Consider the following 4587-nt stretch of genomic DNA (forward strand, 5'->3'; position numbering starts at 1 on the left):
GTTCTCCGTAGTCCTGGTAGGCTTCGTGCTGAAGCTAGCTGGGTAATGACTTGGGATGTTAGCGGGTAGGGCTGAGTCTCCTCGACTTGGAGTTTAAATAACTGAGTCTCAGATACCTAGAGTGAGGTCACAGTCCCTGCCCGCTGGGCTGTGTCTTCCTTCTCCTATCTCCCGGTCTAGGCTGCCCCTACTCTCATGAATTTACACTGAACAGTAACTACAACTGGACACAAATACAATTCTATTTCTTTGAGGTGTAGACACAGCAGATGCTATGAATACCTTCTGTCACTTCTGCCTCCAAATTTTTGTTTCCATTTACCTTTTGACCTCACTTGCTTCCCACCTTCACTGGCTCTGCCCTCTCCATTGTTCCCGGTTGATCCTTACTGAGAGCTCAGTTTTCCCCTGATTTCTTCCAAAACCTTTCACACTAGTATTTGGGTGTTACATATTTTATTGAACATTTGGGGAGAGGAATTTTAAACCACAGAGGCACAATCTAAAATTGGATACTGAATATCTTATTTTTAGAAGTTCCTGAGGAGCCTGCTCCCAGAATTTCTCAGAGGTCTCTTCCTCAGTCTCCAGCTTCCTGCCTTCTGCCTGGCTCTTGGTTCCCTCCCTCCTTATAGAATTGAAAGATGTCTCTCCATTCCTCCGATTTTGGCCCTCCTCTTCCTTTATTGTCTTGCTATTCTGCTGAGCCTCTACTGAAATCTGGACCTATCTCACCCGACCTAAAGACAAGACGTGCTGTTGAATACAGTCGGACGGCAGAAGGGCAGCCACTCCCTTTCCCTACCATTTTGCCTGATTAATTCCTACTTGTTCTTCACATCTCAGTTCAAAGGTCACATCCTAAGTAAAGCCACGTAGTTCCGGTAATGATGTTAGCACAGACACCTACATCCCAAAAATGAGCCCTTAACACCCAAGATACAGTCTCTCAACTTTGCCCTCAAAACATATGTCAGTGTATACTACTATATTTGTATGATTGTTTCATTAATAGGCATCTGTTCCCCTAGATTGTGAGCTCCCCACTGATTCTCCTTCACCTAGGTAGGTACCTGGCATATGGCGGGTACAAAATTCTGTGTTATATGAATAAGTGAAAGAATACATGAATGAAATGAATGAGTGAAAGGGTACCCTTAACAGAGGAAACCAAAATTGAAAACACAGAGGTGGGAAAAATCATGACATAACTAGGAACAAAAATAGTTTTGAATATCTGGAGTGGAAGATACACGTGGGCAGGACTACTGCTAGCTCTTACACTTCATTGTGAAAGTGAGCCAAAGATGCCTTTGTTCTTGGCAGATACAGATCCTTACTATAGGTGACAGGTGGCAGCCAGAGCCCAGGATCGCTTCAGCTCCCACATGCCCCTACTGGCCAGGTGTATTTGTGCAGGGCACCACCTGCACATCCACGAAAGGCAGGGCTGCATGTTAAGTAATGGGTGGTGCAGTGACTGGGAGGTAAGCAGGTGACAGCTCAGGAAGGAGATTCCATGCTCAACTTGGGACTTCATCTCTTACCTGGATCATTTCTACAGCCCCCTGACTCTTATCTCTCTTCCCAGTCTCTCTCTTCTTGCAATTCATCCTATGCACTATAGCAAGAATGATTTTTCCAAAATGCAAGTATTGTTCTCTCTATTTAAGATTCTCCACAGATGGTGTTTTCCAGCTTGGCATGAAATTCTATGAAAACTGCTAGAACTATGTCCCAGGGTTTCGTCCTTGTGCCCTCTTCTGTACTACAGCTAAAGAGAGGTTATTATGTGCTGTGGTTAAGAACACTGTATGGCTTGGAAGACTGACCTTCTGGAACCAAATCCTCTCTCTGTCATTTCCTAATGGCATGCTATTGGAAAAGTTGCTTAACTTCTCTATATTTCCTCATCCGCAAAATGGATGCAGTAATGGCAGCTACTTCACTGGGTTGATGAGAGGATTAAGTTAATTAATTCAAATAAAGTATTTAAAATAATGCCTGCCATATAACTAAAGTACTTAACAAATGTTAGCTATTATTGAGACAGCCAGGTGGGAAGAGCTCTCTGGCAAAACTCCAGCCGGCCTGTGCACTGAGAGGAACGCACACTGGGATGAAGCCACAGAAGTTCGTGCGATTTGCATCAGGGAGGAGCATGGCCCCGCCTCTTCCTGGGTGGAAACTGGAATTCAGTCCGTGAGGCAGGAAGCCTCACTAGCAGGAACTGTGACCTTGCAAAGAGTCCACGTTCCCCCTTTTTTCCTTTTTGTCCAATAAATCCCATTATTCTCACCCTTCAAATTGTCTGTGAGCCTAATTTTTCGTGACCACATGATAAGGACCTGGCTCTTAGCTGAACTAAAGATTGCCCCACAACATTCTTACTACTATTAGTAGCAGGCAAGATGAACACAAAAGGAGGCATGCCACTGCATAGCCGTGTTATTTTAGATCGGGCACAAAATGCTGTCAGAGAAAAAGGAGCAGGGAGGAATGAGTTCTACCAGGGCAATCAGGAAAGGGCATAACATAAAAATGAATAATGGAGCTACACTTTGAAGGATGAATGAATGGGAGTTTTCTTTAAAAAGTCATACAAGGTAGTGAGGCAGCATGTGCAAGTGTTAAGGTACAAACGTGCACAACAGATTCCCATAAAATAGGGATACGATTTATTCATTTGCAAATATCAACCCTACATATTTAAATTCCCCTTATAAATCCTGTCTGTATTTAGCCTCTGGCCTCTAAGGCAGAGCTGTGAAGGTTACTGACCAGGGACTGAAGAGAATGGGCACTGGTCCACCGGGGCAGAGGCCATCAGTGTCCTTGCCCACACCCCCCAGGTCTCAGCAGTTCTGTTTGCTGTGACTTCCTGCTGAAAGCCCCTTCACCTCTCTGCTGAGGGCTTTCTCTGACTATAGAAAAATTTTGGGTCCCCTGCATACAACAAGCTAGAAGTGGTGGGAGTTAACACACCTGGGAGCAGCCCTGAACCAGTTAAGAAAGAGTTTGAGAATAAGGACTGTCAGTCCCTTGCCCTGAAGTCGGATGACTTAGAACCTTGCTCTAAAATATCTTGCAGAGGTTCTCAGGGGGATTGAGCCTGAGCTCCCCACTGCATTAATATGTCCTCTAATACACACTGCATAGCTCCCTTCCCTTCCCTGTCTCATTTCCCCATTTCTTTGGTGGTGTCTCCTGGGATCTCCTCCCAAATAAACCATTGGCACCTGGTCTCATGTGCTGCTCCTAGAAAACCAAACTAAGACGGTCTTTTAACAAGAAATCAGCCTTTGCAGTTGGGCTTCATGGAGTGGGAAAAGGGTACAGTCTGGAGGATTTAGACCAGGCGTCCCCAAACTACGGCCCATGGGCCACATGCGGCCCCCTGAGGCTATTTATCTGGCCCCCCGCTGCACTTCAAGAAGGGGCACTTCTTTTGTTGGTGGTCAGTGAGAGGAGCACAGTATGTGGCGGCCCTCCAACGGTCTGAGGGACAGTGAACTGGCCCCCTGTGTAAAAAGTTTGGGGATGCCTGATTCAGACCATGAAGTCTGACCCACAAGGAGAGAAGCTCTCCTGTCTAGTATCAGGTCTTAGCCCTGCTGCTGGCCACAGGAGGTGGGTGCTGAAGGGAAGTCTTTTGGGCACAGGGAACGGCCCATACAAAGAGATCTCTGAGGTTATCTCCAGTTTTGAGGTTTTATAATCAAGATTTCTCTCATTTTGCCACTAAACATTATAAATAATGTCATGGAGCATACTCTGTTCCAGGCACTAGGGGTACTGTGGTATTTCAAGCTTTGGTGCCTGCCTACCTCTCAGCTAGACTCAGATCTCCGAGGACAGGGATGTGTCTCCTTTAACTCTTATGATGCAGTAACACAGGCAATGTGGTGGAAAGAAAAGAACTCGAAGCTGAAAGTCAGGAGACCTAGGCTCCATTCCCAGAGTGTGGGGAAGAGTCAGAGGCAATCAGTGAATCACTGCAGTGCAGGAAGCTCACAGGCCAGGGTCAGTGCTAGAAGGGACCTCAGTGACAAGCTAATCAGATCCCCATGTTTCACAGAAAGAGACACTGGAGCCTTTCAGAAGGGATGGGACTTGCTTAAGGCCATGCAAGGAATCAGCAACAATTATCCAGGCCCTTCGAGATGAAAGCCAGGAATGACACAAGAGAGGCTGGAGGAAAAAAGGCCTTTTGAGATCTATATTATCAGCAAGCCCCTGGGCAGGTCTACTGAGGGCAGACAAGTCACACACACATTTACATCTTCATTAATGCGTCTGTCACACCATTTGACGGGGTTTCCAAGGTCCTCTCATTCAGCCCGACTTCCCCCATCCCATGCCATCGTTCATGTGGCTCCCTTTGCCTGGCCCACCTACCCCTGACCTTTTACTGCTATTGTCCATCTCCTACTCGCCTCAGGAATCATTTCCTAATAACGTTTCATGATGTCTCCTCCACTCACCCAGGTTAGTTTTGTGTCCTTCCTCTGAGCCTCCACAGGCCCCTATGCTTCTACCATAGCACGTTTCGTGCAACCATTGTAATTATTTTCATCTCGTCTTTAC

Source organism: Saimiri boliviensis, chromosome 11, assembly GCF_048565385.1.
Source record: "Saimiri boliviensis isolate mSaiBol1 chromosome 11, mSaiBol1.pri, whole genome shotgun sequence".
Taxonomy (NCBI): domain Eukaryota; kingdom Metazoa; phylum Chordata; class Mammalia; order Primates; family Cebidae; genus Saimiri; species Saimiri boliviensis.